This window comes from Callionymus lyra, chromosome 5, assembly GCF_982586985.1.
Source record: "Callionymus lyra chromosome 5, fCalLyr1.hap1.1, whole genome shotgun sequence".
Taxonomy (NCBI): Eukaryota; Metazoa; Chordata; class Actinopteri; order Syngnathiformes; family Callionymidae; genus Callionymus; species Callionymus lyra.
Window position 1 is genome coordinate 24,419,330 of NC_141822.1, and position 15,029 is coordinate 24,434,358.

Below are 15,029 nucleotides of genomic sequence, written 5' to 3' on the forward strand. Positions count from 1 at the left end.
TAGCCCAGTCCAAGACAGAGTCAAGGCCCCAGACTTTTTTTCAGATTAAAACCAGGAACAGAAAAGTACACACATTATATAACTTGGATACGTTGGAGAACATTACCATCGTATAGGATTCATTTTTGCTCCGAGTGAGCTGTAATGAGGTGTGTCAATGTTTGTGTCGTGAGTGTAGGAGCGGAAAATTAACCGCGCTCCATTAGCATGGCCTGAGATGGAGAGAATCGGAGACAAAGACAAGACCAAGACAATGGACTCTAGAGGATCTGGACAAAGTATGTGTGACGTCACCCTGAACCACAGTTTTGAAGGCACTCTTCCATCTTGGAAATGCAGTCTTCTGATTTAGCCAGGCTCCGGTCAAGTGTGTGTGTACAGATAGTGTACAAATTTGTCTTTGCCGAAAGTGAAGTCAGTTTTAAGCTCTTAATATATATATTTTTTTTACACGATAAAGGTCTGTATTTTTGGCGTGTACATGACTTCTGGTCTTTCTGCAGCCAGCCTCAAGTGGTCAATCGCTGAACTGCATCTTTTTGCACCCCAGGCATTGCCTTCACTTTTAAATAACAGTTTTGGGGGAGCAAGACTAGACCAAGACACAAATATACCCCACTATCAAAAGTGTCTCATTTGAAAACGTTCAAAGATGTTTTAAGATTCTCTGAATAAGTATTTCTGATTTTGTATTATTATTTATAATATTTATTATTATTTATTTGATAACATAATAAAATATGAGTTTGGAGTTCTAAAAAAAAAGAATAATGGAATAAATCTGATAAGACTTGAAAACTCATAAGAATCCACTTCGATTAATAGTGAGATCTGAAGAAAGTCAACAGATGCAGAAGCTAAAACCCCAATATTGACGGAGATGCTGTTGCTAGTTGTGTTTGAATTGATCTACTGAGTGTTTGCTTGTTCATCTTAAGGTTTCCTCCATATACCATAAACTGAAAGCTGTATTTTTGTTGTAAAGGAGCCCATTGTTGACATTCAATAGGTTCAAAACATAAAACTGTAAAATCAGTGCTTCTTAATGATTTGATGTTTCAAATGAGCAAGATGTTGTGAAATGTGATTTTTGAAAAGTTCATGAAACATACCAGATGTGCAGGACGCAACAGATGAATTACAGAAAATGCCAAATTAATTAATCAAATTACAAGATGGTCAGAAATACAGATGTTAAAATCAATAATCTTTAACTTCAATCCCCAATTAATATCCAGTTACAATTTTCTTTTTGGTTTCTGGTAAGGCAGGAAGTATTATAATGGTAATGTTTTATTTCAATATTATACATAATTTATTTGTTTAAAATAGCACATTTTAAAAAGATTCATATTTTATGTAAAGAAATTCTTATCATGGATTACTTATTATGTTACTTATAACATGGACCACTAACTTTTCCTGTTATTAAATACTTCTGTCTTTATATACATAAATAAAGTTTAGACCTGGAGGTTTGTAGGTCTGTAGTTTTCACAGTTCACTATTGCTTTATCCACATATACAGCAGTTTTTCTTTGTTGTTTTTTTTTAATTTATTTTTAATTCAATTGAACTCTTTTAAAATGTGATAATAACTAACTTGAGGAACAAAGATAATCTCGTCAAATGTATCCATTTATATAGCTTTGAATATATATAGTTAAGATGAAATGGACCAAATTTTCAGTGAAAACGCACAAAACATATCAAAACAATTAGGATCAGAGAAGTTCAGAACTATCAGCTGAACGACCCTCCAGCCTGAGGCCCAATCTGAGCATCCATTTACCTTTGGTGGCCCCCGATCAATAGAGTTTGACCCCCTGATCCAAACTAGACTCATCCCTACCTAGTTCCCCAAATGCACCAGCTACACCTCACTCACTTTAAACAAGCGGTAAAGTCACCAGTTAACCGCTCGTGTTGCGTCTGTGGGAAGAAACCAGAGTTGCTCGGAGAACAGCTCTGGGGAAAACTTGCCGATACCAAACAGAAGAACCAGGTTCACCCTCAACCGAGTGCTCTGTAAAGCCAGACTTGAACCCAGGACCTCAATAAAAATGTTTTCTCTGATGTAATGTTTCCTACATTTCCCATAATTCCCATGGAAAGGTGTCTGCGTTGGACCATGGTTGTGTGAGCAGTGCGTCAGCTCTCCCTCCTTCAAGAGGCTGTGATGAATTTTTCACCGTGTGGTTGTTGATTGCCGGTGAAGAATGATGAAAGAGGTCGTTTGTCACTTGATTTCCAACCGACTCCACCTCCTGACGGCTGATGCCCGGAGAGATGCAGCCACAAGAACAAGTGAGTGTGTAGATGATAATGAATCACTATTAGGAAGATGAACCAAACTGAAGTTATCTTGTGTAAGATATTTATGTTGTGGTTGTTTTGTTAGGATCAGGTCACGAAAGTTCACCAGGACCAATCGTCATGAAGGAGGTTGATCAGGTGATATCCTGCGAAGATGCTCTTTTCTGAATACCTGACAGATGACTGAGCAGGTCCTGTGAGGGATCTGACCAACATGACTCACCACTGTCCCCCACAAACACCAGTAACAGGCCCTTCTTACTCTAAGCTTGGATAACATGACAGAGATAAAGCAACATTCAGTTACATCAATAATAAATGAATGTTTGGTGGTATTAAAGTATGAATTAGGGGAAGACATAATAAAAACTGTTGTTCTCTCTTCTAATTTTAAATCTTAGGAAAACATCTTGTTTGATTGAAGTACATAATTGTTAAATAACAGTTGAAAATTGTTTGATTACAGTCGAAAAATGTTGATTCCAGATGAAAATTATTTGATTTCAGATTATAATTGTTAGATTTTAGTTTAAAATTATTAAATTTGAGCTGAAAATTGTTTGATTTTAGCTCGAAATTGTTTGATTTCAGTGGAACATTGTTTGATTACAGTTAAAAGATGTTGATTTCAGATGAACATTGTTTGATTTAAATTTAAAATTGTTTGATTTTAGTAGTAAAATGTTACATTTCAGCTGAAGATAGTTTGATTTTAGCTCAAAATAGTTTGATTACAGTAGAATAGTATTTGATTTCACTTAAAAATGTAGATTTCAGATGAAAATTGTTTGATTTCAATTCAAAATAGTTTGATTTTACTTGAATAAATGTTAAATTTTAGCTGAAAATTGTTTGATTTTAGTTGAAAATGGTTTGATTTTTAGTTGAAAAAGGTTGATTTCAGATGAAAATGATTTGATTTCAGTTTAAAATAGTTTGATTTCAATTGGAAAATGTTTGATTACAGTTGAAAAAATGTTTATTTACAATTGAATAAATGTTTGATAAAACTGAAAATGACATGACTGTACATTTAAAATGTATACACACCAAAACATTATTACTATGATTACATGGAATGTTAACCAGTGTAGAGGACACGATGATTTTAAAATCAACAATAGAAAATGTGAGTGAGCAGCATCCAAAAGTTAGAAAAACCAAGTCAAGTTCTTTAAATGCGGAGGTGGTGCACCAGTAGGAGTTGCCAACTTGTGATGGACACAACTACTTGGACCAAGGCGGATATTTTCTATAAATATTTGAAATTCTGCAGATAGAGAAACAACTGCCAAAAAAACGAAAAAACTCTGTGAGCTCCACAGTCCAAGTCTGCAGTAACAAGTGACGCGTATGGCGAAGGCAATTAGGATACCTGATCTTGAATCTGCTAATAAAGACAGCCTGCAGAGGGCATTTAGACTTCAGTGGGATTAGGAAGATCTTTGTCATGTAGATCTTCGGCGTGCCCTCGGCGTCTGAGATAAAATGAAGACGAATCTTCAGCGGAGGAATGAAACGAAGGGAAGGGAGTGGAGGACACAGAGCTCTCAGCTAATGACAGGGCTACTCTGCATCACTGCACTGACTAATGAGCACTCCAACAAGGGTGAGCTTAAAGACCAGTGCACGAGGCCGTGCACGACAATGTATACGCAGGGAAAAGTGTGGAATGAGAAGGAAGGGAAGCGGGAGAAGAGATGTTTCCCTTCCCCTTTTTTTTCTTTCTTAAGATTCATAGTGCGTGACAACAGAGAAAGCTCTTAATAATTCATATGGTATTGATTCAGGTACTTCCTGCTTCACTCCCACGCCCTCGCAGAGGAAGCCCACCTGTAGACTCCCGCGCCAGACCACCTCCAAGAGGATCGCATTTAGTGGAGGTGTAATCATGATGTGCACAACACACTCTCGCCTCATCTCAGCTTGGCTTTTTCTGCATACCATTCTTGAAGAAAATGTTCTTTATATTACCTTCACCTTGTTCTTTATAATAATAATAATCAATTTACACATGAACATATGTGGATCTCACAAGGATTAGTCATAAATTATATCTATCTATATATAGATATATATAGAATGTTTGTGTGTGGATACTGCAGGGAGTTTTACATTAAGAAGTACATTTCTCTATTCCATTTAATAATTAAAATTAGAATTGGAAAAATATTTGTTTTCACTGTGAGAATCCAAACAAGATAATTTATGATAAAATTCTATACTAGGAACAAAAATAAATATCATGCCTTTCAGTTAATAATAAAGACTTATTTTATAATATATTTATATTTCAGGATAATAATACACTTTCTGATTAATTGAAGCTGTGGAGCTCCATGATGAAGTTCAACGCTTTCTTTTGCACACACATGTAATTTAAAAATAATTAATACAAGTATAATTACAAAATATGAATCTATCCTGTGAACATGGGATTTTAAGGTACTATATTACATTTATTTTATTTATTACAATGACTTTTTAAAATGTATTTATGGAAAATACACAACTATTAATATAACTATTGCAGGTATTTAAAATGCTTTATTTCCCTGCTAATATTGTATTGTATTAATAATGTAAATAATGTATGCAACATTATTATTCTCAAAAATAGTGAGTATTTAATGTGGTTATTCTCATTTAAATGTATATATAAAAAACGGTATAGGGTGCATCTACACATGATATATGCTTGTGTAATAAAACTTCATGTTGATAAAGCTGTCGGTGTGTTGAATTTATTCCTCCCTGCAGGCCTGGTGTGAACATGTGGAAACACTTCCAGAACAGAACTCGTGGACAGAACATGGCCTGCAGTCGAACAGAATGAATGTATTTAGTTCTTACGTCAAACTTCCAGGAGCTCAATGATTTGTGTATGAATGGAAATAGAAGAGGCGTCTAAAGATATATTAAAAACATTTAAATACATCAAGCTTCCTAATACTTCCTGGAAGCACGCGCGCTCGACCATTATCGTGAAGAAACGTGTTTTTTAAATGTGTGAAGTGTTTTGATAACGAAACTAAATAGTGAGCGACATGTGTTGGTTTCATTCCTACTCAGATACTGCCATCTGCTGGTGTATTGAGAGAGCTGCAACACTGCGGTACATTGTTTTCTCAATGATTATGTTAAAAATGATGATTATGTTTTTATGACGTTAATGTATTATGACGAAGACTCTTATGATGATGATGGTGTAGGTATATGAATATGATTCTTATGATTACGATGACGTTAATGTATAATGATGAAGACTCTTATGATGATGATGGTGTAGGTATGTGATAATGATTCTTAGGATTATGATGACGTGAATGTATAATGATGAAGACTCTTATGATGATGATGGTGTAGGTATATGATAATGATTCTTAGGATTATGATGACGTTAATGTATAATGATGAAGACTCTTATGATGATGATGGTGTAGGTATATGATAATGATTCTTAGGATTATGATGACGTTAATGTATAATGATGAAGACTCTTATGATGATGATGGTGTAGGTATATGATAATGATTCTTAGGATTATGATGACGTGAATGTATAATGATGAAGACTCTTATGATGATGATGGTGTAGGTATGTGATAATGATTCTTAGGATTATGATGACGTGAATGTATAATGATGAAGACTCTTATGATGATGATGGTGTAGGTATATGATAATGATTCTTAGGATTATGATGACGTTAATGTATAATGATGAAGACTCTTATGATGATGATGGTGTAGGTATATGATAATGATTCTTAGGATTATGATGACGTTAATGTATAATGATGAAGACTCTTATGATGATGATGGTGTAGGTATATGATAATGATTCTTAGGATTATGATGACGTTAATGTATAATGATGAAGACTCTTATGATGATGATGGTGTAGGTATATGATAATGATTCTTATGATTGTAATGATGACGTTAATGTATTATGATGAAGACTCTTATGGTGAAGATGGTGTAGGTATATGATAATGATTCTTATGATTGTTACGATGACGTTAATGTATTATGATGAAGAATCTTATGGTGAAGATGGTGTAGGTATATGATAATGATTCTTATGATTGTTACGATGACGTTAATGTATTATGATGAAGACTCTTATGGTGAAGATGGTGTAGGTATATGATAATGATTCTTATGATTGTTACGATGACGTTAATGTATTATGATGAAGACTCTTATGATGATGATGGTGTAGGTATATGATAATGATTCTTATGATTATGATGACGTTAATGTATAATGATGAAGACTCTTATGATGATGATGGTGTAGGTATATGATAATGATTCTTAGGATTATGATGACGTTAATGTATAATGATGAAGACTCTTATGATGATGATGGTGTAGGTATATGATAATGATTCTTATGATTGTAATGATGACGTTAATGTATTATGATGAAGACTCTTATGGTGAAGATGGTGTAGGTATATGATAATGATTCTTATGATTGTTACGATGACGTTAATGTATTATGATGAAGAATCTTATGGTGAAGATGGTGTAGGTATATGATAATGATTCTTATGATTGTTACGATGACGTTAATGTATTATGATGAAGACTCTTATGGTGAAGATGGTGTAGGTATATGATAATGATTCTTATGATTGTTACGATGACGTTAATGTATTATGATGAAGACTCTTATGATGATGATGGTGTAGGTATATGATAATGATTCTTATGATTGTTATGATGACGTTAATGTATTATGATGAAGACTCTTATGATGATGATGGTGTAGGTATATGATAATGATTGTTATGATTGTTATGATGACGTTAATGTATTATGATGAAGACTCTTATGATGATGATGGTGTAGGTATATGATAATGATTCTTAGGATTATGATGACGTTAATGTATAATGATGGAGACTCTTATGATGATGATGGTGTAGGTATATGATAATGATTCTTAGGATTATGATGACGTTAATGTATTATGATGAAGACTCTTATGATGATGATGGTGTAGGTATATGATAATGATTCTTATGATTGTAATGATGACGTTAATGTATTATGATGAAGACTCTTATGGTGAAGATGGTGTAGGTATATGATAATGATTCTTATGATTGTTACGATGACGTTAATGTATTATGATGAAGACTCTTATGATGATGATGGTGTAGGTATATGATAATGATTCTTATGATTGTTACGATGACGTTAATGTATTATGATGAAGACTCTTATGGTGAAGATGGTGTAGGTATATGATAATGATTCTTATGATTGTTACGATGACGTTAATGTATTATGATGAAGACTCTTATGATGATGATGGTGTAGGTATATGATAATGATTCTTATGATTGTTACGATGACGTTAATGTATTATGATGAAGACTCTTATGGTGAAGATGGTGTAGGTATATGATAATGATTCTTATGATTGTTACGATGACGTTAATGTATTATGATGAAGACTCTTATGATGATGATGGTGTAGGTATATGATAATGATTCTTATGATTGTTATGATGACGTTAATGTATTATGATGAAGACTCTTATGATGATGATGGTGTAGGTATATGATAATGATTGTTATGATTGTTATGATGACGTTAATGTATTATGATGAAGACTCTTATGATGATGATGGTGTAGGTATATGATAATGATTCTTAGGATTATGATGACGTTAATGTATAATGATGGAGACTCTTATGATGATGATGGTGTAGGTATATGATAATGATTCTTAGGATTATGATGACGTTAATGTATAATGATGAAGACTCTTATGATGATGATGGTGTAGGTATATGATAATGATTCTTAGGATTATGATGACGTTAATGTATAATGATGGAGACTCTTATGATGATGATGGTGTAGGTATATGATAATGATTCTTAGGATTATGATGACGTTAATGTATTATGATGAAGACTCTTATGATGATGATGGTGTAGGTATATGATAATGATTCTTATGATTGTAATGATGACGTTAATGTATTATGATGAAGACTCTTATGGTGAAGATGGTGTAGGTATATGATAATGATTCTTATGATTGTTACGATGACGTTAATGTATTATGATGAAGACTCTTATGATGATGATGGTGTAGGTATATGATAATGATTCTTATGATTGTTACGATGACGTTAATGTATTATGATGAAGACTCTTATGGTGAAGATGGTGTAGGTATATGATAATGATTCTTATGATTGTTACGATGACGTTAATGTATTATGATGAAGACTCTTATGATGATGATGGTGTAGGTATATGATAATGATTCTTATGATTGTTACGATGACGTTAATGTATTATGATGAAGACTCTTATGATGATGATGGTGTAGGTATATGATAATGATTCTTATGATTGTTACGATGACGTTAATGTATTATGATGAAGACTCTTATGGTGAAGATGGTGTAGGTATATGATAATGATTCTTATGATTGTTACGATGACGTTAATGTATTATGATGAAGACTCTTATGATGATGATGGTGTAGGTATATGATAATGATTCTTATGATTGTTATGATGACGTTAATGTATTATGATGAAGACTCTTATGATGACGATGGTGTAGGTATATGATAATGATTGTTATGATTGTTATGATGACGTTAATGTATTATGATGAAGACTCTTATGATGATGATGGTGTAGGTATATGATAATGATTCTTAGGATTATGATGACGTGAATGTATAATGATGAAGACTCTTATGATGATGATGGTGTAGGTATGTGATAATGATTCTTAGGATTATGATGACGTGAATGTATAATGATGAAGACTCTTATGATGATGATGGTGTACGTATGTGATAATGATTCTTAGGATTATGATGACGTGAATGTATAATGATGAAGACTCTTATGATGATGATGGTGTAGGTATATGATAATGATTCTTAGGATTATGATGACGTTAATGTATAATGATGGAGACTCTTATGATGATGATGGTGTAGGTATATGATAATGATTCTTAGGATTATGATGACGTTAATGTATTATGATGAAGACTCTTATGATGATGATGGTGTAGGTATATGATAATGATTCTTATGATTGTAATGATGACGTTAATGTATTATGATGAAGACTCTTATGGTGAAGATGGTGTAGGTATATGATAATGATTCTTATGATTGTTACGATGACGTTAATGTATTATGATGAAGACTCTTATGATGATGATGGTGTAGGTATATGATAATGATTCTTATGATTGTTACGATGACGTTAATGTATTATGATGAAGACTCTTATGGTGAAGATGGTGTAGGTATATGATAATGATTCTTATGATTGTTACGATGACGTTAATGTATTATGATGAAGACTCTTATGATGATGATGGTGTAGGTATATGATAATGATTCTTATGATTGTTACGATGACGTTAATGTATTATGATGAAGACTCTTATGATGATGATGGTGTAGGTATATGATAATGATTCTTATGATTGTTACGATGACGTTAATGTATTATGATGAAGACTCTTATGGTGAAGATGGTGTAGGTATATGATAATGATTCTTATGATTGTTACGATGACGTTAATGTATTATGATGAAGACTCTTATGATGATGATGGTGTAGGTATATGATAATGATTCTTATGATTGTTATGATGACGTTAATGTATTATGATGAAGACTCTTATGATGACGATGGTGTAGGTATATGATAATGATTGTTATGATTGTTATGATGACGTTAATGTATTATGATGAAGACTCTTATGATGATGATGGTGTAGGTATATGATAATGATTCTTAGGATTATGATGACGTGAATGTATAATGATGAAGACTCTTATGATGATGATGGTGTAGGTATATGATAATGATTCTTAGGATTATGATGACGTGAATGTATAATGATGAAGACTCTTATGATGATGATGGTGTAGGTATATGATAATGATTCTTATGATTCTAATGATGATGTTAATGTATAATGATGGAGACTCTTATGATGATGATGGTGTAGGTATATGATAATGATTCTTAGGATTATGATGACGTGAATGTATAATGATGAAGACTCTTATGATGATGATGGTGTAGGTATGTGATAATGATTCTTAGGATTATGATGACGTGAATGTATAATGATGAAGACTCTTATGATGATGATGGTGTACGTATGTGATAATGATTCTTAGGATTATGATGACGTGAATGTATAATGATGAAGACTCTTATGATGATGATGGTGTAGGTATATGATAATGATTCTTAGGATTATGATGACGTGAATGTATAATGATGAAGACTCTTATGATGATGATGGTGTACGTATATGATAATGATTCTTATGATTATGATGACGTGAATGTACAATGATGAAGACTCTTATGATGATGATGGTGTACGTATGTGATAATGATTCTTAGGATTATGATGACGTGAATGTATAATGATGAAGACTCTTATGATGATGATGGTGTACGTATATGATAATGATTCTTATGATTATGATGACGTGAATGTATTATGATGAAGACTCTTATGATGATGATGGTGTACGTATGTGATAATGATTCTTAGGATTATGATGACGTGAATGTATAATGATGAAGACTCTTATGATGATGATGGTGTACGTATATGATAATGATTCTTATGATTATGATGACGTTAATGTATTATGATGAAGACTCTTATGATGATGGTGGTGTAGGTATATGATAATGATTCTTATGATTATTATGATGACGTTAATTTATGATGATGATTGTTATTAGTTTTATGATTAAGGTGATAATAATGTTATTGTATATGGTTATGATGGTTATAGATAGATAGCTAAATATTTATGATAATGATGATGGTGGGGTGAATATCAGTTGATTATTGTTATGTTGTCATGTTGATATTAAAATGATGATGTTAATATATGATGATATATGTTAATATATGATGTTGATGTTGATGATGATGATGTGAATATATATTATGGTGATGATAATAATATTAATATATGATAATAATGTTAATATATAATGATAATGATGTTAATATATAATGGTGATGATGGCGATGATGTTAATATTAATATATCATAATAATGTTAATATATGATGACGGTGTAAATATATGTTGATTATTGTTATGTTTATAATAATATGATGATGATGATGGTGATGATGTTTATATTAATGTATGATAATAATGTTAATATATAATGATGGTGTAAATATATGTTGATAATGGTTATGTTTATAATAATAATACAAATAATAATATGATGATGGTGATGATGTTCATATTAATATATGATAATAATGTTAATATATAATGATGGTGTAAATATATGTTGATAATGGTTATGTTTATAATAATAATAAAAATAATAATATGATGATGGTGATGATTTTCATATTAATATATGATAATAATGTTAATATATGATGATAATGATGATGATAATGATGATGATGAGGATAATGTTAATATATGATAATGATGATGATGATGATGGTGGTGTTAATATATGTTGATTATTGTTATGTTTATAATGATATGATGATGATAATGATGATGATGATGATTACGTTAATATTAATATATAATGATAATGTTAATATATGATGATGATGATGTTAATATATGATAATGATGATGATGATGATGGTGTTAATATATGTTGATTATTGTTATGTTTATAATGATATGATGATGATAATGATGATGATGATGATTACGTTAATATTAATATATAATGATAATGTTAATATATGATGATGATGATGTTAATATATGATAATGATGATGATGATGATGGTGTTAATATATGTTGATTATTGTTATGTTTATAATGATATGATGATGATAATGATGATGATGATGATTACGTTAATATTAATATATAATGATAATGTTAATATATGATGATGATGATGTTAATATATGATATGATGATGATAATGATGATGATTACGTTAATATTAATATATAATGATAATGTTAATATAGGATGATGATGATGATGGTGGAAATATATTATGTTAATTATTATTTTTATATTAATATGATGATGTAATATTAATATATGATTATGATGATGTAATATTAATATATGATAATGTTAATATAGGATGATGATGATTATAATGATGTTAATATATGATTATGATGATGTAATATGAATATATGATAATAATGTTAATATAGGATGATGATTATGATGATGTTAAAATACTATTATGATGATGTAAAAAATAATATATGATAATAACGTTAATATATGATGATGATAATTTTAATATATAATGATGATGATGTTAATACTAATATTTGGTAATATTGTTAATATATAACGATGATGATGTTAATATTAATATATGATAGTAATGTTATTATATAATAATGATGTTAATATTAATATAATGATGATGATGATGATGTTAATATTAATATATGGTAATAATGTTAATATATGATGATTATGATTTTAATATATAATGATGATGATAATGCTGATGATGATGCATATGTTAATATATGTTGATTATTGTTATGTTTATAATAATATGATGATGATAATGATGATGATGATGCTTATGTTAATATATGTTGATTATTGTTATGTTTATGATAACATGATGATGATAATGATGAAGGTGATTATGATGTTAATATATGATAATAATGTTAATATATGATGATGATGATGATGATGATGATGATGATGATGATGCTTATGTTAATATATGTTGATTATTGTTATGTTTATAATAATAATATGATGATAATGATTAAGGTGATTATGATGTTAATATATGATAATAATGTTAATATATAATGATGATGATGATGATGTTTATGAAAAAACATTATCATGATGATCAGTGATGACTGGACAATCACTCTGTTGAAATAAATGTTTGTCCTCCATACTCCAGTGAGTCATCAGATGAGACAGTGAGTCTCTTCACCTGCAGCTCTGACAGTCACTCTCTCTCCTCCAGACGGATGGAAAGAATGTAGCCGTGAGAGATTGACAGCAGATCTCTTTACATGGGAGCCAGCCTGGAACCAGAGATGGAACAAAGTGGAGTACAGTAGCAGATGTTTAAAAGGTCATTAACTTGGGGGCCACTTAGGCTAATCGTATGGATGAGTGTCAGTAAAACTATCAGCCCTATAAAGTTTAGTCTGCGCGCTTCACTGCAAAGATACCGGTGACCTGCCTTTAATATTTAGAAGCATCTGAATCAGTAGAAAAACATAAAGGTTCATGGTTAGTATTGTAGCAACATAGTGTCATTAAGTGAATAAACCCAGTGTGTTGATCCAGTGTTGGAGCCTGTAAAGCTCCGGAGCGTGACGAATGTGTTTCTCTGAGCTCAGCTGCATTTAAGGAGCGAAAGATGCTGCGCCGTGTCCTAAGAGGCTCTCAGGATTGAGTCAGGATCGAGGCTCTCAGAATTGAGGCCCTCAGGATTGCAGATAGAGTCAACCAACAGGGCACCTCCTCGCTATCTGTGTCCAAACAGAGCTCCTGCGGGATCTCATCCCTGACAGAGCGCCACGCTAAGCTAGGATGTGTGAAGCATCGCCGTTCATCCTCTAAGTGGTTTACATCTCTGCAGACACGACAAGGACCTGGACGGGGTCTTGGTCAGAGTCTGCGGGGGCAGACGGAGGCTCACATGACTGATGCTGAGTAATGGAGAATGGAAGCGGTTCCTGGAAGATCACTCCGGGGTTCAGCTGTCAGGTTTCACTCCTCATCAAGTGGATGCTATTAAGTTGCATGGAGTGTACTTTAAATCAGGTGATGTTTGATGGATCGTCCTCACGCGACCTCCCTGCAGGTGCGACAAGAAGAACGTGACGAAGCTCTTTGCAGCTGTCAATGCCTCATCAGTCATTTTTATTTGACAGAAAACTCACTGTTGTTTGTGTTTGCGTGAAGCTGCCATCAAACAGTTATACTTGACAATAGAGTAGAACATGTAGAAAATGTTTATCACAGTAAATGCTAACATTTTTTAATTTATTTTTATAGTGTATTAACTCTTAATACAACTTGCTTAAATTATTTGTTTATGACTCCCCCCTTTTTTTTCTCTGTCCTTTTGGTGGATATTTTTAAAAATATATTTTTTATTTTTTTGAGGTTAAGGTTCATAAACATTTAATTTTTTTTTTTTTAAATATAAATCAATCAATAATACAATTGGATGGATGGATGGATGGATGGATGGATGGATGGATGGATGGATGGATGGATGGATGGATGGATGGATGGATGGATGACAAGAACAAGAACAAAAAGCAATAAAAAGAAAAAAGTCAAGATGACACAATCTAAATCTAAAGATAAAAAAAATGATATAATGTGGCCCCTGAAAAATTACAACTTCCCGCCCCAGCTTCAGAGTTACCTCAAGATTGAAAGACACAGTGGAGATAAAATTCTATGAAGTGTAACGAGATGTGACATGAAACAACGATGCACGTCATGTCTGACATTTGAAATCAACATGACATCGTACATGTCAGCCGGTCGTTCCACGCTTGCATGACTTAGTGAAGTGAAACATCATCAGTGACATGAAGAATAATTAAAAAAAACTTGTGAGTCATTATGTGATCTCATTTAATTCTAAATCAAATTATTTTTACACAGAATTATTATCTATTGTTATTTATTAGTTTTTTTGTTACGTTTT